The 27963-nt window shown below is 38.7% G+C and overlaps 1 protein-coding gene and 1 long non-coding RNA gene across 3 annotated transcripts in view; one reads left to right on the forward strand and one right to left on the reverse strand.

The window, feature by feature from the left end:
- Positions 1–27963, forward strand: part of GRM8 (glutamate metabotropic receptor 8) — a 956579-nt gene that overhangs the window by 318534 nt on the left and 610082 nt on the right. The window lies entirely within an intron of this gene.
- On the reverse strand, positions 16718–26881 carry LOC142152353 (uncharacterized). 2 transcript variants are annotated; one of them, XR_012691328.1, is made up of 4 exons: positions 26493–26881; positions 22320–22484; positions 21957–22070; positions 16718–17577 (listed from the first exon to the last, which is right to left on the reverse strand). It is a non-coding gene; the product is annotated as an uncharacterized LOC142152353 (long non-coding RNA). The 2 variants fall into 2 exon arrangements; XR_012691329.1 differs by lacking the exon at positions 22320–22484.

Genomic DNA, 27963 nt, shown 5'->3' on the forward strand with positions numbered 1-27963 from the left:
TAATTTTTATGTTTTGGGAATAAACATTTTACTTGGATTTTACACCATGGAAGCGCCCCTGTCTTTTTGATGTTATAGGTGTGTTGCTGTTTCCCCGTGGAGATCGGGTGTTTGAAGGGAATGACGCGCAGAGTACGGTCTGCTGGTGTTCAAAGTATCGTGGACTTATACAACGATTAAGAATTAACACTACCAAATACTGAACTTTTAACTTTTGTGCGCACCATTTCTGTATTTAATATATATATATATATATATATATACACATATACATATATATATATATATATATATATATATATAAATATATATATATATACAGTCAAGTCCATAAATATTGGGACATCAACCCAATTCTCATATTTTGGGCTCTATACACCACCACTATGGATTTGAAATGAAACAAACTAAATGTTCTTTAACTGTAGACTTTCAGCTTTAATTTGAGGGTATTTACATTCAAATTAGTTGAACAGTGTAGGAATTACAACAGTTTCTATATGTGCCTCCCACTTTTTAAAGGACCAAAAGTAATGGGACAAACTAAACAATCCTACATCAAACTTTCACTTTTTAATACTTTGTTGCAAATCCTTTGCAGTCAATTACAGCCTGAAGTCTGGAACGCATAGACATCACCAGACGCTGGGTTTCATCCCTGGTGATGCTCTGCCAGGCCTCTACTGCAAATGTCTTCAGTTCCTGCTTGTTCTTGGGGCATTTTTCCTTCAGTTTTGTCTACATCAAGTGAAATGCATGCTCAATCAAATTCAGGTCAGGTGATTAACTTGGCCATTGCATAACATTCCACTTGTTATCCATAAAAAACTCTTTGGTTGCTTTTGCAGTATGCTTCGGGTCATTGTCCATCTGCACTGTGAAGCACCACCCAATGAGTTCTGAAGCATTTGACTGAATATGAGCAGATAATATTGCCCGAAACACTTCAGAATTCATCCTGCTGCTTTTGTCAACAGTCACATCATCAATAAATACAAGGAAACCAGTTCCATTGGCAGCCATACATGCCCACATCATGACACTACCACCATGCTTAACTGATGAGGTGGTATGTTTTGGATCATGAGCAGTTCCTTTCCTTCTCCATACTCTTCTCTTCCCATCAATCTGGTACAAGTTGATTTTGGTCTCATCTGTCCATAGGATATTGTTCCAAAACTGTAATGGCTTTTTTAGATGTTGTTTGCCAAACTCTAATCTGGGGGTAAATGTATCAATCTGCGGGTTCTTCAACACCCGCGTGTTCAGCCTCTACTACGATTAAATTTCAAGCGGCGCTGCATTGTAAAGGGAAGTTAACCCTTTACAATGCAGCGCCGCTTGAAATTTAATCGCGGAAGAGGCTGAACACGCGAGTGTTGAAGAACCCGCAGATTGATACATTTACCCCCTGGTCTTCCTGTTTTTTTTGTCTCACAAATGGTTTACATCTTGTGGTGAACCCTCTATATTCACTCTTGTGAAGTCTTCTCTTGATTGTTGACTTTGACACATATACACCTACCTCCTGGAGAGTGTTCTTGATTTGGCCAACTGTTGTGAAGGGGTTTTTCTTCACTAGGGAAAACATTCTTCCGTCATCCACCACAGTTGTTTTCCGTGGTCTTCCGGGTCTGTTGGTGTTGCTGAGCTCTCCGGTGCGTTCTTTCTTTTTAAGAATGTTCCAAACAGTTGATTTGGCAACACCTAATGTTTTTGCTATTTCTCTGATGGGTTTGTTTTGATTTTTCAGCCTAATGATGGCTTGCTTCACTAATAGTGACAGCTCTTTGGATCTCATATTGAGATTCGACAGCAACAGATTCCAAATGCAAATGTCACACCTAGAATCAACACTAGACCTTTTACCTGCTTAATTGATGAAGAAATAACGAGGGAATAGCCCACACATGTCCATGAAATAGCTTTTGAGTCGATTGTCCCATTACTTTCGGTCCCTTAAAAAGTGGGAGGCACATATAGAAACCGTTGTAATTCCTACACCGTTCACCTGATTTGGATGTAAATACCCTCAAATTAAAGCTGAAAGTCTGCAGTTAAAGCACATCTTGTTTGTTTCATTTCAAATCCATTGTGGTGGTGTATAGAGCCCAAAATATGAGAATTGTGTAGATGTCCCAATATTTATGGACTTGACTGTACATATATATATATATATATATATATATATATATATATATATATAAAACTTGTGTGGGGGGCAGTTGATTGACCTCAAACCTATACTTACTTTCTTCAACAGCCTCCTCCTTATAGTCCTACTCCTCCTGGGATTCCTCCCTGGAATTCTCCATGACCTGCCTCCGACCCTCCTCCCTGGCAGCGCCTCTTTGCTGCTCCAGGCTCCTGCAGCGGAGTAGGGTCAGACGGTCTGTTGGATTACATATTATACATTAGCTTATGAAAAAAGTTTTCCCTGTTTCACAATTACATAGAGATAGCCAAATAATGTTACGCTGCATAATAAAATATGCATTTCTACACACAGAAAATTGAGTGACATACAATTTTTAAAATCTATACCACTTACAGACGGACTTGACCAAAGGATGGGCTTAGGTAATATCAATTATACAAGGACTCAGAAAGATCATTATTACAAATTATTTGATGACAGAATAATTAACAGGTGAGGCAGACATATTACAGGTGGTATTTGTCTAAGGCCTTGTACTTTGTCAAATTAAGCCTATGACCAGTTAGAGCATTGCATAAAACAAATCTAACACTTAAGCTATCAGGTCAATTAAAAAATTGCAATTACTAGAAAACTCACTTCTTTGAATCTCAGATCTGAGATCCTCCAATAGACGCGGTTACCATCTCCACAAATTGCACCTCCTATTTAAACGGAGTTTGATACGCCATCGAACGGCTAAGTAAGTCCTCAGCTTGACTTAATTGGTGATGTACCAGTCCCTAGGCCGGTACAAATCATCCATTATTGTGGTGAGGATACGGAGCTCTGCTCTTGCAAATGTTGCAGCTCTCATGTTTGCAAGTGAATGACAATCCAACATTCTGCGCTGTGATTGCTTCTCAGTGCACATATTGGTGTACACACATCACTCACAGATCCCTTCAATTCCAGTGAAAGATTCCTTCCTCACCTGTCAATTATTCTTGGTATCAAAGCAAATAGGGGCATGTCCAGCCTTTTGCTAATCATACGTTGTTAATAGCTACTGAACATAAAAATAAATTTTACAGTTGCTAGTGGTTGCAAACTCTTCTTTCAGCATGCATCCAAGACTGTTATCATTGCTGATCGGGATTTAGACTAGCCCCAGAACTGGTGTAAAATATATACGGCAGAAAGAATAGTTACTTTCACAGCCATAGAACTGTGGTTGCGTGGTTGAGTTTAGCATGCCCCTATTTTGCAGCCTATTTGGCAACCTCCACCCACTTCACTCCCCAAGGTCGTATTCTGTGGCAAGTGCCTCTTACACTCACTTTCACACAGACATTTCTTGTGTACATTATTATTATTATTATCATTTCTTTGTTAGGCACCACAAGGTATCCGCAGCGCCGCACACAGTACTAACAGTAGACTATACAGGGTGATACCATACAGAACAATGAACAAAAAGTACCAATACTTCTGAAACTCTGGCTAGTCATATGCAGTAAAGGCGGAGCGGAAGAACAGGTATGGAGACAGGAGGGGAGGGGGCCCTGCTCATACGAGCTTACATCCTAAGGGAGGGTAAACAGACCAGGCAAAAGAGGAGCCAGTTGAGGCAAGAGGAGAGAAGGGAGAACGAGCTAAAGGGAGGAGATGGGGGTTAAATAGATGGTTGGTAGGCTTTGAGGAAGAGGTGGGTTTTGAGTGCACGTTTGAAGAAGCACAGAGTAGGAGAGAGACGGATGGAACGAGGGAGGTCGTTCCAGAGAAGGGGGGCTGCACGGGAAAAGTCTTGGATTCTGGAATGGGAAGAGGTGATAAGAGTGGAGGAGAGGCGGTGGTCGTTGGTCGAGGGCAGGGAGCGGGCTGGAGTGTGAATGGAGAGGAGGTTAGAGATATAAGGGGCAGTAGAGTTGGAGAGAGCCAAAGACTAACAAAGACTAACAAAGACTACATGGCCGTTAGTCTTTGTTTCTCGGCCGTATCTGTCAGCTCTGGACATGCACAGAGTGATTTTGCATACGATACACTCAAAATCAGCACATACATGTCTTGATGAATCAGGCCCGACGTGTCTGGAAGGACACATTAAGGGAATCCTAATGTCATTGTACAAGCCCTTAAAACATAAAACCAAACTGAGTCTCTCTCTCTCTCTCTCTCTCTCTCTCAATATGCATATTATGAATCTGAGCATATACACAGAGGGCATGAGTCATTAATGAGATCAAAGCAAAAAAGGAAGTATCTTGTCACCTTGGCAAGATCATGTTGCATTGGAGAGGGGAGGTAATTAGGGGATAGGGCATGTCCTAGATCAACTTTAAATTTCAGTGTAAAAATAAAGCTCTCAAGTATTTGTGTGCTACTGGAAAAAGTAGTCAGTATTTTTTTTAAATGAAAAATAATAAACTAATTTGCACCCCCTGCATTGTAACATGGTTTGTCCAGGATCAAATTGATTCCTTTTTTTTTGCCTTGCTCTCCTTAATGACTAACCCAGAATGTCTGGTTCATAGGGTGCTATATAAAATAGAACTGTAAAACTGAGATATGTTGTACTTTAATATATTTTTATTACTTCTCATTCTTATAAGTTTCAAATGTTTAAATGTTACTGCTTCAGTTTCATGGAAGGTTGATTGCATGTATTCCATTATGCTATTAACACAATTAAACCTTTATGAACATAAATTACTGAGTTATTGTAATCCTTAGGGGGGTATTCAATTGTTGCTCCGGGCGCCGCCGGAATGAGCGCGTTAAAACTATTACTGTTTATACGGTAATTACTCGCTCAATTTCAGCTCGCAGCTCCCTGAGCAGCGAGCTGAAATTGAGCGAGTAAATTACCGTATGAACGGTAATTACGCACAATATTACCGTATAAACGGTAATAGTTTTAACGCGCTCGTTCCGGCGGCGCCCGGAGCAACAATTGAATACCCCCCTTAATGTGATGTAAAAGATAAAACTAATGTGGTTGTGATGCATAAAGATTCTGAAACAAAATCTTTTGTATTTTCTTGTTGAATATACATAAATATCTGCATTTTAAACTAGTGTTTTACTTTAGATTTGTTAACAACATGCGAAGCAAAGTTTAAAAAATTAAATAGTATACCCATTCTATTCCTTAACCCCATAGGGGACCTTTTAAAATGCAGTGGAAAATCTGTTTGATTTTGTGAACTACATACAAAATTGTGTGCAAAAATGACACTTTTGAAGTTGAACTGTGAGAACCTGGAAAATGAGTGGATTGAGGGGGGTGGAAAAATCTCTACTTGGTAGAGATGTACACTGACCCCTGTGTTTTGGTTTTGGATGTGGGTTTGATTCTAAAATGCATTCATGTTTTGATTTTGTGACAGGTTTTGTCAACAAAAATTGCAAAGGTTTTGATTGTAGAACTGAATTCAATTAAAAATTGTGAAAAATAGGTAAAATAATGTCATTTAGAGCCGGTTTTGCTCCAATATCACTATTTATAGTATTAACATTAATTTCCAGTTAATTCCAGTCTATTTTCTAATGATCCCTTCACAACTGTCCCAATTTTCACCACTTTTGGCCAAAGTCTGCAGCGAACTGTCTTAATGAAGGATTTTATAACTTTGCCATTGTTGTATTTGCTTTCTCCGGCTGCACTGACCCTCACATGCAAACACCCTTTTTCAATTATAGATGTTACTGATCAACCCTTTCAAAATTGACAAGTATTGAAAAATTTAAAAGATTAGAATATAGGGTTTTATGGGGCTGCACCCCAGTTTTTTTCAAAATGATTTCAGATGGCACTGCCCCACACTAGATTACTTTAGCTAGAAAAACTTTCAGTTTTAATAAAAATAAATCTATTTGCTTTATGGATTCTGATGCTACTGAATTCCTCTAATAAATATACTTCTTAGTTCAGAATGATATCTAACTCAGTCTATATAATAGTACTATTATACATGCAATGCATTAACAACAACCAGTAGCCACTAGTCCGTGTAAAGTCTCTGAAAGATTGTAATTAATAGCAATTGATCAGCAAACTATTCTAACTGACTAATCTCTACAAAACTGCTTTGCAATGATGACAGAATTCTATTGCATTCTATGTCCCTCTTTCACATTGACCGCCATATTCAGAGCAGAGAACCGTAGCTAACCTCCTCCCTACACGCTGTCTGTTCTAAAATGGCACCTGAGAAAATGAGAGACTATATATATACCACGAGTTTTGCAAATAAAATTTTCCAGAATTGAAATTTTGCCTCGTTTTGAGATTCAAATTTTGGTGCGTGAAACCGAGCCACGATCATTTTCACTTGGATTCCCAAGTGAAAATTAGTCGGATTTCCACCAACCCGAACCGCTCATCTTTACTACTTAGGCATACTGTATGTCTCTGTTTGCAGGGAAAACAAACTCAGCAAAAATATGGCTATATGTCAGCAATATTTACATTTTTTAGGGGAAGTGTCTGTGTGAAATTGGAGTTGTCCATTCCCTTGATAAAGGTTCCTTGTTAAATAGGCTTCTCCTTGCTCACCAGCTAGACCAGGTAAATCTTACTGTCGGCGAGGGTCGCAGCCAGCGGCAGTGCTGCTATCTGCAATGGTGACCTTATGGTTGATAGGGTAAAGCTCTATCTCTGTCAAAAACACCTGTTTTTTTTGCCAATGTTAGGGTTTTTTGCCCTTTAATAATTAGAGCAAATAGGAGCAAAGTACTTAAATTGGCTTTGCACTTGGGAGCCCATTGTTTTCATTGTGCAAGTGGTTTGTACTATGATCTCAAATGGACAGGGGCCGCAAGCAAATTTATGTGCATTGTAGCACGGTGGGCATGGGCAGCACGGTGGCGTAATGGTTAGCACTTCTGCCTTTACGCACTGGGGTCATAAGTTTGATTCCCGGCCATGGCCTTATCTGTGAGGAGTTTGTATGTTCTCCCCGTGTTTACGGGGGTTTCCTCCGGGTGCTCTGGTTTCCTCCCACACTACAAAAACATACTGGTAGGTTAATTGGCTGCTAGCAAATTGACCCTAGTCTGTGTGTCTGTCTGTGTCTGTGTGTGTGCTAGGTAATTTAGACTGCAAGCCCCAATGGGGCAGGGACTGATGTGCGTTCTCTGTACAGCTCTACAGAATTACTGGTGCTACATAAATAAATGGTGATGATGATGATGATTGTTGCTGCAAAAGGAGACTCCTGGATATTGTAAATGACCCCTGACTTCATCTACCTTTATAATGCAAAACAAAGATATACATGTTCCAAAGGACTAGGTATTTTCATAAGGCCTCTTTTATAAACATTCTTATTTAATTCTTTATCATCTCATACTCTTCAATATGATAATTTCCCCAATAGGCAATGGTTAGAGCCTGTTTTAAAATATTTTACTCTGGTGCCTCTCCCTATAGCCAGAGCCCTGGGGACAGCTCTGTGCAACCGTATTTCCAGGACTCTTCCATGATTACAGAACCAGCAGGGTCACAGAAAAAATAGATGCCGCTAGCAGTCCTTGGGGCATTGGCTAAGGGCACATTAAAGCTTTAAAGAGCACTTGTTAGCTTTGTGAAAAAAGTATGTATTACACTGTTGTCCTATGCTCCATAAGCCTAGGAGAGAGCAGAAAATATAATCAAGAACTATATGCAAATGCATATTTGGGAGCTAGTATGACTCAAGGTTTGATGCTGGCATATGCATTTGCACAGATTAATGCCATGTTAGCTCTGTAGTTAGTCTGTGATGTCACAGATCGTCTTTACGGTAAGGATTGTATCTGGAATCCCTGGCAAACAAACCAGTTCGATTGACATTAAAACATATATTTGCAGCAAGGTTCTTTTGTCCTCGAGTTTACAAAACTAGACATAAGTTCTAAATTGGAAAAAGCCAGGCCAGGATACAGAAATCTTTGGAAAGTAGCAGTGTTAGACTTGGGTACTTTTTGTCAACCAGAGAAATTTGTTGTGAGGGTCTCTCTGATAAAAATAATAATTATGACACGCATGATTATGGATACCAAAGCAGTCATTCAAAAGAAAACATGAAATACTTAACATACATATAATGCTTAGCTGTACTGCATGTTTTATGCAGCTTTTACTATGCAAGTAAGTAGCTTGCATATGAACCGATTGCAATGAAGCCATGTGACATGTATATTTTATGTGTCCTGAAAAAAATATTTTCTTTAGGTTTTTTTCTTGGTTTTACAACTTCTGTAGTAGTCCTACACAAGGTGGATCCCAAATTCTTACTGTTTACAAAATTGTTTACACTGCTTATGCCCACAAACTTGAAACTCAGAAGGACCATATAATTGTTCCTGACAGATCCCACAAACAACATTGTATCCACATTTATCATTGTGTCCAGTAGTGCCCAACAAACAGCATTGGTGCCAACACATTGTGCCCAGAGGTGCCCAACATCCAGTACCCTGCATACCTCCTTCTATAAAGCAATACAAAGCAAACTGCTTTGTACTCAACTATTTGCCATCCTCCTACTCAGTGTGGGGTAAAAGGTCCACTCCTTTATTGAAGCTCTGATGTCTGTATCCTGTGCACTATACATGATGGCAAATACACACTGAAAAAGTGGGGAGTCTGAGGGGCAGTCCAGAATGTGAATCTTATCCCGAGACACTTTATTTACTTGTCAAGAGACCCACTCACTTTCTGACATCTGCCTTTTACATACTTTAGAATGGTTGGAGGAACTATGGAAAAGGCAGCTAAACAATAATATGATTAATTCTGCCTCTTCAGTCTCTTTGACAACTCATGAATTTTAGTCACTGTCCATCAATTGGTACTTAATAGGATGTTCATCACTAGCCTCCTGAACATCTTCCAATACTCTGTTGAACTTTTCCAACTCTCGAAAATAAATATGCTACAGTACTGGATCATTTATATAATATCAATTGGTCAAAGAGAACATAAGTAAAAATTGGACACAATAAATGGAATCCTGAAATTACAGATAATACAACTCACTGCCCTATTTAGCTCTCTCCATAAATCCCAAAACTGGAGATACAGACCCTAATGCCTCTGACCTGCACTAGTGTCCACAAATGTAGTCTTCATTAGCATAACATGTTTCTGGAACAGATCTTTGTCTGACATATGACTGGTGTTATATTTTAGAAAAGGCCATGGTCACAAAATCTTTGTTGTGAATATTGAGTATAAATGGATTAAAATTATTTATGGTAACTATTAATCTTTAACAATATTCACAAAGCATACTGTAAATAGCGTATATATTTTACAGAATGCTATGAATGCTGCACAGAAATAATAATCTACAAGCCGAAGCTGGCGCACGTAGTGACAAAATATTGTTTCGGACTGGGAACATCTGGAATATTTTTTTGCTGAATTTAGCCGTGTTGTTCTGGCAGACATGAAACAGATTGCTGATAAAGTGCCCTATAGGAATATTACAGTAAAAAATGCAGCTAAACTCAGCATGATCAATTTAAACATTTTAAGTAAGCTAAATGTAAGAATTATTTTAGCAGATCAGTCATGCTTGTTTTTGATTATTCAAAGAAAAATAATTTGTGTTTTATGTGTAAATGTCAACTAATTTAGTTTCAAAGCTTACTTTGAGCCTTTCCTGATTTATTATTGTGTCTAAAGGCCTTTGGCAGTCATTTTGGTTTAGTGAATTCTGCTTTTATACATTTCAATGGGTATGGCTTTCTGGAGGCAGATTGCAAGATAAAAACATTACAACCAATACAATTCCCATTAACATTTTATTGACTTAATAAAGAATTGGCATGCATGCAGGGCCGGATTAACCCGCGGTCCACCTTGGCTACAGCCCAGGGGCTTCGGGCATCTGGGGGGCCCTTGAATCTGCTTGGTTTTTTTTTTGTTTTGTTTTTTTTGAGTTGCGGCTGGTGGCTCTGACTGTCAGATGATGGTCACGTAGAATAACAGGCAGCAAATGTTATGCTGTTAGCTGCCTGCTGTCACTGTAGCCCTTCCATGGTGCCCGGTAATCTGCTTACTGAGGAGATCTATGAGTCATATATATAACAAGGAGCTACACCCTCCTTCCAAGCTCCATCATCAACAGGGTTGCGACGCTAGTGAACACTAACAACCTTCATTGCTATTCATGGCAAAGCTGTTCCTTGATGGCAGTGGCCTGTTTCAGCAGGATAATGCACCCAGCTACACTGCAAAAATTGTTCTTGAATGGTTTGAGGGAACATGATAGAATTCAAGGTGTTGGTTTGACCGCCAAATTCCCCAAATCTCAATCTGTTTGACCATCTGTGGAATGTGCTAAAAAAACAAATCAGAATAATGGAAGCCCCACCTCACAACAGGACTTAAAGTATCTACTGCTAACGTCTGGGCACCAGATACCACATCAAACTTTCAGAGGTCTTATGGAGTCCAAGCCTCAACGGGTCAGAGCTATTTTGGCAGCACAACGGGAACCTACACTATATTAGGCAGGTGGTTTTAATGTTATGGTTGATCGGTGTATATTAGCAAAAAGATAAAAAGCTTAATCCAGTACACCAATGATAATGCAGCAATAGACAAAATTTAGCAGCCCCACAGCAAGTTCAGTAAAGTAGTGTTCCCTTAACTAAAATCCAATATTCAGTGAATGCACAGCGTTATGCAATTAAATCAGTCCCAAATCTGACATGCAGAGGACAAATGAACATTGTGCAGCTTGTGGCTAATGTCTGGTGCAAAGTTAATAAAAAAGTGGCATCCAAGTTTATAGTTGAAATACGGATTAAATACATATACATTGAATGTGCAGTAGTCAAAGTTCAAAACTGGAATTGAATTTACAGGAAATAAATAAGCAATAGTGAACTCACAGCCAAGTTACAGGATTTCAGTAGCGAGTAATCATCGTTTAGAATCAAAGCCAGTCTCCGGTTCACAAGTGCAGTTAAGGAGTAGTCAGAGTAACATGTCAAGGTCAGAAGTCACAAAAAAAAGACTTTCATCAAAATTCAGTACCTCCATCAAGGAGTTGGCAACGGTTAAACTAACAGCCAGTATCCAGTTCACAGGTAGGAATAAGCAGTGGTCAGAATGCCAAGCCCCAATCAGATACTCAGGAGACATGTAAGAAAATAATTCAAGCACACTATCAAAGTCTGGGATTTGAGGAATCAGCATATTTGCAGCCAATGTTGGATTCACATGTATTTGTATAGTAGCAGTCAGGGCTCAAAGTCTGGTTTTGTTACACAGGATGTACCAAATAGACCAAAGTTCAAATCTGAGGTCTGGTAGACAATTGTAGAGGAACTCGAAACGTTAGACCCTGATCCAAGGATCTTTAATGTCAGATACTTATAGACACAGCTAAATTTCCAAGGACTACTGCCATGATGTTTGATACTATGCAGCATTTAAGAGGTGTTAAGACATGAATGTGTGTATGTTTTCATTGGGAACTGTATATCCTGTAGGAGAAATAAAGTAAGACGTATTGATAATACATTTCTTCATGATCAGCAAGGTGGCTTAGTGGTTAGCACTTCTTCCTCACAACATTGGGATCATAAGTACAATTCCCGACCATGGGAATCTGTGTGAAGTTGGTATGTTCTCCCCGTGTTTTCATGTGTTTCCTCTGTGTGCTCTGGTTTCCTCCCACACTTCCAAAAAAATAAAAAAATGGTAATTGGCTGCTGACAAATTTAACACTAGTGTGTGTTAGGGAACTTAGACTATTAGCTCCAATGGGGCAGGGACTGATATAAATAATAAAGATTCTCTGTACAACACTGCGTAATTGGTGGTGCTTTGTAAATAGTGATGATGATGATCACTAGATGTGTACATTTGTATTCACATGAATCTGACACCTTCTCTGGGAAAATGTGTGCAGATTATCAAGGCATAGGTGACACTTTATTTTGCCATTTTCTCTTTGCTACTACTATTACCAGCTCATCAGAAACATGAATAATCTCATTATAGAAAAGAAAGTGCATGAGATTGGAGTCACAATGTTTCAAGTAGAGTGACTTATCTACAAATGTGTTTTCAGTGGCTAAGAGGCTATGAGATGCCTTAATTACATGTACTTATAGAGAGCTTGAGCTGAGTGCTACAAAGCCACTATAACAGGGAGACCACAAAGTGTCATAGTGAAAGGCAGCCCCAGGCCATATGTAAGTATGGAATTTCTCTATGCTGAATAGTGGGCATCCCAGTGTAGGGAATGACCAACGTACTATTAGTGGTAATGAAATTTAGTAAAATATATTTTTAAGTTGAAAAGTGCAATCTATTCAAGGTCTGTAGGAAATAACATTCTGTCCCTTCTCTAAGTTCACCTAGAAGAACCACAAACAATGTCAAGTATACTAATTGCATATAGAACAACACTCTGCCCTTCCCATTCCAGTCTCCTATCCTACTTTTTAATTTAAAACATAGATTGTATAACAAATGATGGCAATCAACATTTCTTTTATATATATATATATATATATATATATATATATATATATATATATATATATATATATATAAAATACCAATTCCAAATAATATATTTTTACGCCCTTTGAAACCAAAATATATTCACCATGTCATGTCTGGAGGTATGACTCCATGAACTAATGTTTTTAGATGTAATTCCCCCCATCTCCCACCCACAAATTTCAATGACAGCAAGCAGGTGTAGTGACAGGACCAAAAACTATTTTTTGCCTTTATTAATCACTGTGTACAATACAAAAGCTGATTGTTTCTGTATCGTCATAGGAAATCCTAATAACATCACCATCACTAGGACTTTTCTCCAGAAAGCTAGACCAGTTAACTTGCATGGTACAAATAAATATCCAAATGACAATGTGGCAGGTCATAGATTTGTAAACCACCTCCAATGTTGAAAAGATAAATGTAGAATGTCGAAGTCGTATAATTGGATGAACAAAAGTATATTGGTTAATATTGTTTTATTGTGCGATTGCACGCTACACATGGCATACTGCGATCACACAGTAAAATACGCACGCACACACTCACACTACAACATTTAGTTATTTATATATTTCATATTTATAATGATTCCAATCCACAGTGATTTATGAGCAGATAGTATTTAGTTTATTATTAGTTTATATATTATGATTATATTGTACACTTTAGTGTTATTTAAGGTTCAGGTTATAGGAAATGTGTCATGTCTGATATCATTTTAATCCCCTATTTATCAAGAGTTGTCCGGTTCTTTCGCCGTAAAGATCGCACATTGCATACTCTAGTTAGTGATGTTAGGGAATAAATACTTAAAGTTATATTGACTGTGATGTGTAAATAGACTAGCTTAAACTGGTTTCTGGGTGGGAGAATCATCTGGAATGTTGACCCTCAGCCTTAGAGGGGGTTGTTTGAACTAGCCTATGACCTGTTTACACTGGACCCATCTGAAGTCTGGACCTATAGAAGCAAGCCATGTCATCTGCATTGTTGTCTCTGTAACACTGAGTGTATATAATATAGCTGTACTCCCACTGGCTTCAGTCATTCTCTGACCACAGTATTCTGGAGTGAAATACTGTCCTCTGGTACCAGTGGGAGCGCAGCTAGCACAAGCGAACGCAGCGGTATGTATTTCTCTTTTGGTATTGGCTGTACTGTATTATAATCATGTTAACTTTTACATCTGCTAAAAATAAAATACTTTGTGCTTCGAAAACACAATACAATCGCCTATGCAATGCTTATTTTAAAACGATAGAATTACTTTAATAAGAATGAATTGCAAGTATAAGTATTTTACTTTGTTTAACTAAAGTCATCTTTCTTAAACCATTTTGTTCATCTACTCACACCAGTTTTAAAGACCATTATGCTTTTTGCATTGAAGTTACAGCTATGATATCCTATGACACCTGCACCGTACCCAGGTGCATTAGAAGAGTGCACTGAAGTCATGCACAAAACAATGCAATCAGGCAGTTTAATTTTCTGGTCATATTGGACAGATATCATTACGTATGTAAAGTCATCTTATTTGGCTGACAAATGTAATTGATCAAGTCAGAGTAAGGATGGGATTATTGGGTTTCTACAATGAAGATTGAAACAGTCTTATTGAAAATTACATTTGCTTTGTAAGCACACAACCAAACTAATGCACGTGAGGCTATTTGAATACAAATAGTACATTAGTGTGACAAAGAGTATATCAGCTAGGGTTCATTCCGTGTCAAAATGAAGAGTCTAGAAAAATTCTATCTACTGAACTTGCTAAAGAATTGAAGAGAATTATTGTTAACTAGAAAATAATTGCAGCACTTATCATTGCTCATTCACAGAAGAAAATTACCATTTGCTTTAGGAGTTGCAGATATTGCCGCACCTATTTCTTTAAAAGATGCTTGATTTAAATGCAAATTACAAGCTGTAATACTACCACTATAAATCTGTATGGCAGAAATATGCCTGTTTTCTGCAAGCTGAAATGTTTAGGATCTTAACTGAGAACAAATGACTCCTTGGGTTGTCATGTTATTTGCAATGGTATCTCTACTGCCTGATTCTTTACATTGTAAGATTTGTGATAGTATAAGAGAAGTATTCATTAGTGGTGAAAAAATGCTGATTGTACTTTTCAGCTAATGATGTTGCAGCCTGGCCCGGCCATTAGCACTGATTGGCCTAAGTTAAATGAGTTGCTTATTACAGACTTAACTCATTATAGTTTAAAATTCAATAAGCATACTGTAAGGCAAGAGAAAATAAAGTAGTGGTAAAGGTAATTTAAGGCTTATTTACTGTGTGACAACAACACTGTAGAAGTCCTTTAATAAGCTCATAACATCAACTGTGCGGTGCAAAACCAGCATTGGAACAGCCATGCATTTGCAGAAGAACTGAAGTTTGCGCAGATGAAGGGGAGAAGTTGGACAGGGTGAGGGCATTACATGTAGAGTACTGAGTTGGCACATTTTATGGAGAAGTGCAGAAATTAAATTTGTTTTTGCAGAGCGAGATGATTTAAATGAGATAATGCGGATGGAAGGGAGAGCATATTTGGGCGTTTTTTACTACTGAGTGCTGGACAGCCACACCTTCTATGCAAAAGAATTGTGCACCAGCTTAGAGCTGGTGGTTTTCTTGTCTTGTGCTATATTTTCCACGGGAACCTTCATGTTGTATTTTGGCAGGATACTTACTTTTCACATACACAAAATTGCCACATGTAATAAACACAGTCCTGCTTTAGCCTCATTTTCCAAACTGAGTAATATTTTTGGAGAAAAATGTAAAGGTTTTTATTAAGGGGTCCTACTAAAGTATAACTAATAAGTAAGACGTAGCAGTAGTTTAGACTTTGATGTGGTGATTACACTTTGCATAGTGTGCCTCTGGAGATGTTTTCACCTTTCCATGCACTGAGGCACACTTCTACTTTCAATCAATCACATGCACCAGTACAAAATCACTGCACTTAACCACTTCCTATCACTGTTCCCTCTACACCGATCAATGTTGAAACTATAGCATTAACAAAATTAACTCTATACTAAAAGGCCATTAAGTAGGGTGGCAGAAAAAAAATCATCTTATCAATAGGGTGAACTAACACAATAAATACAAGCACAACACTACGCCATTATTCAATTAGCTACCCTGATGTATCCAATCCAGGCTGGTATCAGTTCTAAGCAGGTTTGTCCCCTGGCAATGCCATGTAGAAGGCAGAATTGTCACTCTGTTTTGGCCGACACACAGTTCCACACCTACAGGGGTTCCCAAAACCCACAGTCCTTCAGTAGCACTCCAGTCTTTATTCAGTCCAACTGGGTCTGTAACTTCACACCAGCCTTGACTCTCAGTTATCCCAAGAATGTATGGAGTATGAGATGATCCCTGATGCTGGTTCTTATGTGGTTTTATCTGGCATCCCCCAAGGTGGGATAGCATTTTTAGTTTTCCCAAATTGGTACATATTTATCCTATGAGATGGTTCACTTTTCAGGTACCCCCTCTTGGGACCCCATGCCGATAGTGTCTCCGCAATGTCTGGGATGTCCAACTCTTACACAATATACTCTTCCTGTTAAAGAATATAATCACTGGAGATGTAATTAACTCTGAAATTCTCCCTGGATTAGACATTGGTACGGGGACATGGCACAGATGCTGCCCATCTTTGTGTCAGACACCTGCCATCGCTGTCTACAGATTTCATATTCACACAAAGAATCTCCTTAAAGGAGCCTAATCACTAGTCATAAAATTAGCATTGTTCCTGGTTTAACTGCAGGCAGCAGACCATCACTCTTTTTCAGACCTGGTACTAGTGCAAACATGAATTACAGTCAATAGCACAATGTATACATCCATAACATAACCCCTGGTTCAAACATAAACAGCATAAATGCATGCGTTTAAAACATACTGTACATTGGGATATATATAACTGGGTGCACACTAAAGAAATTTACCTTTTGACAATGCCTCTCCTATAGATTAGGGAAATTTGAGAGGGACATGGATTAAAAAAATATACCAAGCATACTGAGGCACAGTGCATGTGATAGTCAATGCACACCTCATTTTGTCATAGTAACTGATAACACCTCAGTTAATGTGGAATAATCTTTGTCTGTTCTAACTTTATTACCACATTTCAGCAGTATGCGATTACCCACATGATTCATCTTCTTCATCAGTTCTTCATGATGCACTCTGATTAGTCACTTGTTAAATGAATCCACAATCAAAGTCCCATGTGGACAGTATTGCAGATCTAACATGTCTTGTAGGAGGTGGTGATTCCTTTCAATGTATTTATTGCATGAGTTCATTTCTCTATTTGGAACAATTTTATACATCCTTGGTTATCTTTCACAACAGGAATTGGTTCATATATGTTACTCTGCAAGCCAATCAACAGTTAATATAACCAGATTGCTTCCTGGCAAGCTTAAGCTGCAGTGATATATTCAGGTTCAGACAATGAAAATTCTACTGTTGTTTGTTTTTTCTACTGGTCCAGCATATGGTACCATCCCCAGGTTGAAATAAATATCTTGTTGTTGATTCACTGTCTTTTGAATCAGCAAGACGGTCTACTCCTTTATAACTAACTAACTTTGTCATGGGCATTGCTGTTAAAGTTTTCTTTCAGATCTCATGACAAATCCAGTTCTTCAATATCTTATGGCACACTTTACAGCAGGGAGAAGGAGCTGCATCTTTTTTCATATCATTTTCTGCCCTTTGCTTATTTGGTAACAGTGTCACCTCATTTAATCCTTCAAGTAAGCAAGTTTCATAGGAGTTTAAACTCCCTTTGTCGCTTCCATTCTAGAGCAGGTTAATATTTCGTGAATTGCGTTCTTCTGATTGAGTAGAGAGCTTGCTCTCATCTCTCTCAATTTGCATTCTGAAATAACAAGTAACATTTCACAAATAATTGATCTCAAAACTTTGTCTCAATTTTTTACAGTGTTGCAGTAACCCCCCCACTCGTAACATGAGTACATCATTGCATAGCTTGAAGATGTATATTGATCAATGGTTTTTGTGTTTACTTTATAGACAAAATAAAACTGATTTGCTTCTGGTGAATCATTTATGCAAATAGACTTGGTTCATTTTTTAATTTAAGCTGCTTGCTTTTTGCTTACAGCCATACATGCCTTTCTGAAGTTTTCACACGATTTTTAATATCTGGATTTATAAACTATAGTGGTTACAAATTAGCAAACTATACAGAAATACAGGTTTTACATCTACGTGTTGTCCTTGCATGTTACACAGCCAACAAAGATATACATGTTCCGATGCTTATATGTTTTACTACTGGAGAAAATATTTCACTCGTATTCAACGTTTCCATTTTCTTGACCTTTTGTTATCCAGATTGACCTTCCCAGTATTATTATTATTATTATTATTATTATTATGGTAAACTTATAATTGTTACAACTGGAGCAGGTAGAAAAGAGCTCATCCTAACTCTGACTGACGCTAGCAGACCAAGGGTGCGGAGTCTAAAGAGTTCCCTGGTATTGACCAAGAACCACCGCAAGGACAGATGGACTTTGATGCCAAGAACTCACAGGTCGCGGTCCCCTAGACTGCCTCAGGATGCAACGCTACGGAAGGGAGAAAAGTAGGCGGGAGTAAACAGGAAAATAATCTGAGAACAACAGAAATGGGTTGGAATCTGATACATGGGTGAAGGAAGAGAATAGCCAGGCACGCTAGGAACTGGTACCTAGGTGATCAGGCCAAGAATAGTCAGACAGGCTCAATACACAAGAGATCCAGCAGCGAGTGGTCAGACAAGCAGAGTGCGGTACACAGGAGATCTGGCAGCAGGTAGTCAGACAGCAAGGTTCGGTACACAGGATATCCAGGAGTGAGTAGTCAGACAGGCAGGGTTCAGTAGCAGCAATACACTCACAGAGAGCAAGACAGAACCACAAGCACAGGGAGCAGCAGGGGGAGTCAGAAGAACAGTAACTAAGTTGCTCTGACACAAGAGAAGTGTCAGAGTAGCATTTAGGTAGAGGCTGAATTTTGAAAATTCCACCCCGACAAGCGAGTCATGGGACCAACCACCTGGAAGCGTCGGCCACGGCATGAATGGAGAATAGCACTCGAATGAGAATGGGTAAGTCTGTGACAATAAGGCGCCACAGTGCTCCGCAGCTCCCTACAGTAGGAAGAACAGAACTTACATAAAACAGGGACATACATAGTAGACAAAATAAATGCATGCATGAAAACAAATGGTACAGAGGTCATACAGTATAGTTTCATCTTTGATTTCTGCCTATTTATATGTTGATTTTGGGGATTTATAAGGTTAACAGGTTGAGCTGTTTCATTGAGTTGTTCTGTGGAACAACTCAATTTCGTAGCGCCTGAGTCTTTAAGGAAAGTAAGGCAAAAAAAGGAGTAAATATTCTCAGGGACAAACCATGTTACAATGCAAGGGGTGCAAATTAGTTTATTATTGTGCATACAATTTAAATACTGGCTGTTTTTTCATGTAGCACACAAATACTTGATAGCTTATTTTAACATTAAAATTTAAAAGGGATCTAAAGTATAAATCTGTCCCCACATTTTAAATGTACCTTCTTCTTCTATGCAAAATGCTTTTGCCCAGGTGCAAAGTCTCTACTTTTTTAGCCTTTGTTCTCCTTAATGACACAGCCCCATAGTCTTTAGTGCTGATGCCAAAATAAAATATATTTCTTTGCTTAATGTAATTTTGCATGATTAAGGATACTTTAAATTTTCTTTTGTTTTATATATCCTACAAAAATGCCTTACATTACTCTTTGGAGCTCTGTTTGCTTGGTACGTGCAGCCAGACATTTTGTAATGGCCCACACTACGTTTCTTACCCATACTTGCCTAAATCCAGTAGGCAACGTCCGGGAGAGGGGCGTGACTAATGGGCGGGAGGGGGCGGGGTGCCTTGAATCGCTTCATTTTGGCCCCGCACCCAAGAATAAATCGGTGTTTTGACTTTTTGTTTGCGCAGCTTTGTTTTACTCTGAAGTGTAAATTGAAGTTGTTTGGTGTTCAATGCACTGCTCCTAAAAAATGAAACAGCTCCTCTGCTCAAAATTTCGCTGCCATTATATGTTTGCAGTATTGGAGACTTATGGTTAAATGTATGAATTATGCTTTTATGTACTCCCTAAGTTTTTCTTAGTCACACTTTTGTGCTTTATTAGTTATGCTTTTGTGTATTTGGAGTAGTTATATACAACAGTCACAAAATACTTTTTTCCAGCTAATGTTTCCATACTCATTGAATTGCCATTCATCTGCATTACTCATTACTCAAAGTATTTCTTTAAACTGTTTTCTGCTTTCATCATTTCTCACACTTTAAGAGCTGTTTCTGCTCTCACTGTTTCTTTTGCTGCTCTGAGTTTCAATCTGCAGTTAAATTCTTAAATTAATTTGACTTTAACAACTTATAAAGGGAATTCTGTTTCTGGTCTAGCTTAAATTCCAGTAGTTAAAGCTCTCTATGACTCAGGAAGGCTGCATGGCCTTTTCTGATCCCTCTCCTCTGATTCTCTTCATGCTCTGAACTTTCTAGAATTGCATTTACCTGCTATTACTTGTCCCCTAACACTTTTGTAGTCTCATGTTGTATAGTTTGTGTGAGGTAATGAGGTGACTGTGGACTATCAAACATATACTTTACTAGCCCTCTAGTTCCCCCATATTTGTCAGTCATATTAAAGCTTGTGTATAGTCTGTTTTGAAGTAACTGCCAGCCTGTATAGTTAGCATGCAGACCAGGCCATTGTTTTAGTCTAGGCAAAGGGGTTATTGTCCACCAGTCCTGTATGAATGGACATCACACCAGGGGGTTTCCTGTCTTCCTTTAGCTTTGATCTATGTGTGTGAGCATAGGAAATAGGCCCACAGACAGAGCTCTATGTTTAATGGCTGAGGACTGCATTGTGTATTTAGATGTAAAGGTGTCTGGATCCTGATCTCTGTTTAAACAAACTTTCCTAATTAAATCAGAAATGATTAATCTGCAATCTCCTGGTCTGTATGTTTACCTGTGAAAAGGTAAAGAAAGGAAAGGACCAATCAGGCAAGTCCTGGAATTGCCGATGAGGACATTTCTGGGTTTAAAAAAGAGCTCCAAGGGACAGCAAATTGGCATTCACTTAAGAGTGATAGCTGAGGTCAGGCTGGCGTTGAGATATATTAATCTCTGCCCCAGTCAGGAAAGGGACAATCGGTCCCTTGAGTACTGCCGTGCCCTGATCTACCTCTCCAGGTCTTAGGGAGCTGTGTGTCCGCCGAAAGCGGAGCGACAGTTACTTTGGGCCACTATGTTTGCTGGTAGTCTTAAAGGAGAGAGGCAGCAGTCCCTGAAAGTAACAAGGATACCGGTGAGGTGTTTTTATTATACCCTGTATGTTGTCTATGCCAGACTGTAGTGATATTTTGTTGCAAGTTATTATTATTTACATCTGTTTGTTGCTGTTTTGTGCTACCATTTTGTTAAATAAACTTATTTGTGTTATTTCGGATATTTGCCTGGGTGATGTTGAACCTTGGATAGGTACGGGGTAGGCCAGCTGTGCGGCCCAGAAGGTTACGCTAAATCCGGTATCTTCACAGTTTGCATAGCAGATACATTGTGCTATTTAATTTTGATCTTTCATGCATTGTTAGCAGTGCTTCCCATAAACCATTTGCTGTGGTTACTTTCCTAATGTAAATCGGTTGAATTATTTTACTAGTTAGCTGATTACTGCTTTCGCCGGCCTGCTTTTATGATCCCAATCTTCAAGAATTTCTTTCTGCTATATCTGTGCTGAGTACTTCCCACAGGTCATCTCTACATACAAGCATTTTCACTTTGAATTCCTATAGTTGGCAATTATTGTTGCTCACCTTTGCTATTCTTGTTTTAAGCTATAGGCTGGAATCTATTTTTCTAGGTGGTCAACTTCTTTCTGTTTACAGAATTATCTTACAATAATGCCATGCATTAGATAAATTAGGCTCATAATCTGTTACAATACTGATCTGTAAGTTCAAGTTCTGTGTAAATGGTAAACACACTTGAAGAATAATAATTCAGCTGTATTCAGCATTCAAATAGGAAACAAATATGTAAAACATCCAAATAGAGGAGCAACAATGAGCGCAACCAGTTTCCCTTCCTGCAGTGATCAGTTAAAGGTAACTATTTACACTTGAGGTTAATAATAACATTTAACCAATTAATATGTGTTTCAACTCATCAATATCCGCAAATACCTGTTATATGTAACATACGTGGTCCTCATGCTCTTGTGATGACACCTCCTGAGCAATCTCGTTAAACACAGTATTTTATTGCTAATCAGCTTCTTCATTCCTCTCACCTTTTTTCTGTGAAGAAATGACAGATATGCTGTTTAGTTTATAGTTCATTATTTCATGGTTGGAGTGTTATTTTGCAAATACAAATGATTTGTAAACCTTTTAACAAGGATGCATCTATCAATAATTTATCTCAGATGAAATCATAGAAGGTGCCAACAAATCTAGCTACTTTGTGGTTGCTGCTTACAAAATGAGATGTGTTGCTGAGTGATTGAAGGACAGTGATCAACCAAAATATCACGTACTATTCTTTACCTGGATTTTTTTCCAGATATCTTTGACTTAAGTATATTTTCTGCTCCAGCATGTGTTCAAGCATGGTAACTACAAGGCGTCTTTTAGCAGGAAATTGATTAGTAAATATAACATTTTATCTTCTCACAGGATCAATAGGTTAAACATAGAATGTGTAGAATGTGTCTAGGAAAAATGCAATATACAGCAAACTTGCAGGGTTCATTTTACTAATAAAAACATTAAGTTAATAGTGTATGTTATACCAAAGTAAATAATATACTGTGCATATCTATGGAATAATGTACCACCTACTGATTATTCTAAATATTGAACTTGATGAAGCTGTGAACCTATATCTGATTTCTTTTTCTTCACTGTGACCCTTCGGTTCAAATGGGCTAGGTGTAGACAGGAAGATTTACATTTGTGAGCAATGTTATACAATTTCATGGACACCATGAAAGTCTGACGTCCACAATATACAGTCCCATCATGCTACTATATAGCCATATTAATGATCCTATAATGCAAGATGTTAGCACTGCCCTGAAAACCCAGCACAGGCAGGAATTGGTGGCTCCACAATACATACAGTATGTCATACTTGCCAACTCTCCCGGAATGTCCGGGAGACTCCCGCATTTTGCGAAAGTCTCCCGGACTCCCGGGTGAGTGTGGCAATCTCCCGAATTCTGCCCACTTCACTAGGAAGTGCCCCACTTCCTAGTGAAGTGGGCAGAATTAGATCCCAAACTCCGCGATTCCCGGTGAATCGCAGCATTTGGCCCCCAATGACGCCATTTTGGCCGCCCCGCCCCCTCACGCCCACCTCCACTGCCTGGCTCCCAGAAGAGAGCTGAAGAAAGTAGGTAAGTATGCAGTAGGTGTCAATCTCAGGAGTTAAATGCTGATAGGAAGTCTTTTGGTTGTAGAGCTAAGGTTTTAATTCCTGTACTGACATCAACCAATTGAGTTTTCTATAGCCATTTATAGTGAACTATTCTAGCCATGCCTGAGACTGCAATATTGTTGAAAAACAGGTACTGCTGCCTACTATAGATATCACACCTAGCACCAGTGATGACAGTTAGACATGTAGTAATTGTCAAACATTTTAAGAGATATGATTCATTTATAATAACTGTTCCACATGGAACTGTACATAAATTAGCCAGTAGCAACCATTCAGACCCTAATTGTCACTGTACTAGTACAGTTTAGAAAATGTAAACAAACGTCTGAATGATTGTTGAGGATTACAGCACACGTTCTTCACAGCTACTTGCATCTCCTTATCTTTGGTTCACTATGATATCAGAATGCACTGAAAATATCAATACACAGCAACAGCACATTTTGTAATGATATTAAAATATTAAATATACTCGACTAGTGCAGTGCTAACACTATACTCAGGGCTGTAATCAGTATATATATGTCATTAAAAGTTATGCTTCCTTAAAAGTGTAAGATGTTACAATAAGATGCTCAGTGTAAATCACCATTGTTATTATATGTAGCAAGTTTAGTTTTACTTTTAAATAGTTAATAAATACAATCGGCTAAAATCGTATGCATTGGCGTCAAAAGCGCAGGCATAACATTCTGATACATGATAAATGCATCACCTAATTGTATCATTATGCAGTGGCATATTCAAGACAATACTCATCTTCATTAATTTGATGATGATGAATTGCATTTTAGCAGGGCCAGTGCATGGGTTGTGGGAGCCCTAGGCGACACTCCCCAACCGGCGCCCATCCGGCTGCCACCCCTTATGCCACCACTCCACCCCCACTTCTAACTTAGTTTGGAGTGGCATCTTCTATTCTTGGGAGTGTGGAACTGAGATGTGATACACACACAAACCTATTACAAACATAGAGGAGCAGCCAGCAGCTTCACAGGTGTCAGGCCTTCAGTGTCAGCGGGTAGTGCTTAGAGTGTGGGCACCCAGTTGCCAATCACTATATGGGACGCCCTACACCTTGGCATCCTACACCCCTGGCCACCTGATGAAAGTTTCAGTTTCATTTAGACATAGGCTTCACTATACATTCATAAAATTTCCCCTACTAAAAATGCGATCAAACTACCAGCACTTGTAGCCTGGGCTGGTTGCAGCAATTGCAGGTAGATAAACAGCATAACAGCATAGGGTAGTTCCCAAAAAGACGCAGCCAGCAGCAGACTAAGTAGGGTATATATGTATGGATAAGTATATATGTGTATATATATATATATATATATATATATATATATATATATATATTGTAAAGTGCTACGGAATCTGTTGGCGCTATATAAATAAATGTTGATGATGATGAGATATATATATATATATATATATATATATATATATATATATATATAATCCACATAATGTTTATTACATTTTTGCTTATCCCTAATGATGGCTAAAGATTATTAAGACAGATAAAGCATCTGGTAACGTCCACACACACACACTCGTGCTAAATAAACTAAGTTCGCTATTTCATAAATTATTTCTTGCTTTTATAATTGGGTCATGGTAAAACAATTGATAGAAAGTAGATGTGGTGATACCACACCGCCACTTCTTTTACTGCTTTTAATGTATAATTATCAAACTTTATGCACTTACATTTTTCATAATGCCACATCTAAATTTCTATACCACTTCAACCACCAATTTTGGGTAAATTATTGGAACAGTTCTGAGGCATGCTCAATTATTTTTAGATGTATTGTAGAAAATTAATTTGTAACATTGTATAAGCTTGGTTTATAAACAACCAGTTATGCCTAACAAATATGATTTTATTTATGAGGAGGCAATTTTCAAACTGGATCTGGATAGTGTAATTCATGTGATTATATTTTCAGTTTGCAAAAGTGTTCACAATTGTTACATATAAGAGTCACACCTCTCCCCACACACCTCTGCACATATCCCCTCACACCTCTCCCACCACACCACTGAACACATTCACCCACGCACAACACCCCACAGTCTCCCCCATGATCCACTCTGTACAGTCTCCCCCACACTCAGGGGCGGATTGGGAACTTAAAGTGGCCCTGGAAAAAAGTCTGAAAGTGGCCTCATGTGGGAGGGGCCAAATAAATTGTAGGCGGGGCTCAGTATGTGTGTGCACCCAGTGTGTCTGCCCAGAGTATGTGTGCCCAGTGTGTGTACCTGTATACGTGTGTCCTGTTCTTGTCATTTTCACCTCCTGTAGCGGCTGGTGTCTTTAGCTCAGTTGCTGCTTGTCTGGAATGTTGGAAGACCTATTTGGAAAAAAAATGGGTACATGAAATTTAGAAAACTCCAACCATCCCCGGCATTAAATCAATAGCATATATAAATAGCCATCCTCTCCCCAAACTCAGCACCACATTCAATAGACCCCAAGCTTCCCCATCTTAAATTAATAGGCCCCACCAATAAATGAAATTGCCCCACCATCATCCCACAAATAAGATATTACCCATTAAATAATTAGCCCCCACCTAAACACCACCATTAATTTAATAGCCTACCTCCCACATAAATGATATTAAGAAACCCCCTCACACTCTCTTTTAAGAACCCCCCTCCCTTCCATCCCTTGCACTTAATATTAAGAACCCCCCTTCACACTATATATATATATATATATATATATATATATATATATTTATTTTTATTTTATTTTTTAAAAGCCCCCCATCACACTCACACACTATATTAACATACCCCTCCTTCCCTCACACACTATCTATATACTAAAAGCACCCCCCCAATCACACACTGTATTAACATACCTCTCTTCTCCCCTCCCACTTACACTTACCTTGTAACATCCGCTGTCTGAGAGATGCAGACAGCCTCTCCTGCAGCTCTGCATGTCTGGCTGCTTCCTCCTATCAGTGCTATAGATAGGAGTCACATGGGATGTGCATCACGTGACAGGTGGCGCCCCATGTGACGCCTGTCTATTGTTCTGATAGGAGGAAGCAGCCAGACACAGGGATCCGCGCCGCAGCCACATTCAGGAAGGTGGCTGGTCCCGAAGGAGGGGGCAGCCATCCACTACCACACAGACCCCCTCCGCTAGCACCCGTTCCGGGGGGGAGACTTACAATTTTTTTTTTTAAAAAAAGACAAAAAATACATGCAGTTCCGGTAGGTTGTATGGCCAATCCGCCCCTGCCCACACTCACCTTTATATGGTCTTCGGGTATCTGTGAACCATACTGATGTTCCAGCCACACATACAGGTTGAATTAGCACATGGATATCCTCCATGTGAGCAGTAAGTCAAACCAAAGCTTCAACCATAGTTAATGAGCATTCACACAACTTTCACACACCTTTCATGTCTCCATTCACTGACAGTCATACACCTCCATGCACCACCTCTGCATGGGCCCCCCGCGCACCACCTAGGCACAGTCCCACCCCGCGCACCACGTCCGCGGACCCAAATGATGTTTGGGGGCTAGAAATCTTTCTTATATAGGCAAGTTATTACTATGATGTAACAATGACCCTCCTTATGTCAGTCATTTGTGATGCAATGGGTGTGGCAGGTGGGTGTGACAAACCTCTTGGGTAGTAGCTGTGATATCAGTGTGGCTCTTTGATATGGGTGTGGCTGTTTGATGTGGATATGGCTGTTTGCCAACCATCCCTAATTTTAGGGACAGTCTCAAATTTGAAAGTTTTTTCTTGTCCCATCAAAATGTCCCTATTTTTCAATGTTGATCAAGTGTATTTTATAATTCCAATTATTTTACATATTGAATCCTATTCTTTCTATATTTTTTCCCTTGGCTGTGTAAGTGCATTTTAAATACAATACTCTTCAGTAGATATAAAAATATCTACATTATAATTATGCTCAGTATTCATAATATTATGGGGTTCATATATTATGGTGAATCGATTTTATTTATTTTTTTTATTTTATTTTTTGTTTTAAATTAAAAGTGTGAAGCAGTGGCATAAGACCAGTGGGGGCGTGGACAGTTTTTGGAGATATTGTAAATTTTAGATATAGATTACAGAAACTATTTTTTGTAAATGAACAGCAGTACAAACCTGTCATATCTGCAACTACAAATATACACAACATGACTAATTTCTTGCCAAATACATTGCTTACTGCAGACATCTCTTTCCCAATCTCCCGCCATTGTCATGAAAGCATGAATTATAGATTCTTTTAAGTTCTAGCACCTGGAATACTGTGTACAATTCTGGAGGCCATATCATCAAAAAGACAAAACATCACAAACTATTCAGTGAATGCCTTCTAAAATGGTGCTAGCGCTATATAACAAAAATTATCAGGAGAGACTACTTGCTAAATATTGTACTGCTTAGAGGACAGTCGGTACCACCCTATTTGTGTCTCCCCCTTTCCTTTAGGATGTAAGCACTCACGAGCAGGGCCCTCTTTCCTTGTGTTCTCCTTCTAATATTCTATCACCATCTGTACCACTAGGCTGATTCCCTAGCCCTGTTTTCTTAAGCTTAGGTCTACTTCTCAATGATTACTACAATCACTCTCACTCACTGTCCCCCATATAATTTGATCTACATTACCATGTTACCTGTATACTTATTTATTCAGTATGTCTGGTCTTTGTATTTAGTTATTCATCTATCATGTTATGCGTAATGGATCAC

This window comes from Mixophyes fleayi, chromosome 4 (genome assembly GCF_038048845.1).
Source record: "Mixophyes fleayi isolate aMixFle1 chromosome 4, aMixFle1.hap1, whole genome shotgun sequence".
Taxonomy (NCBI): domain Eukaryota; kingdom Metazoa; phylum Chordata; class Amphibia; order Anura; family Limnodynastidae; genus Mixophyes; species Mixophyes fleayi.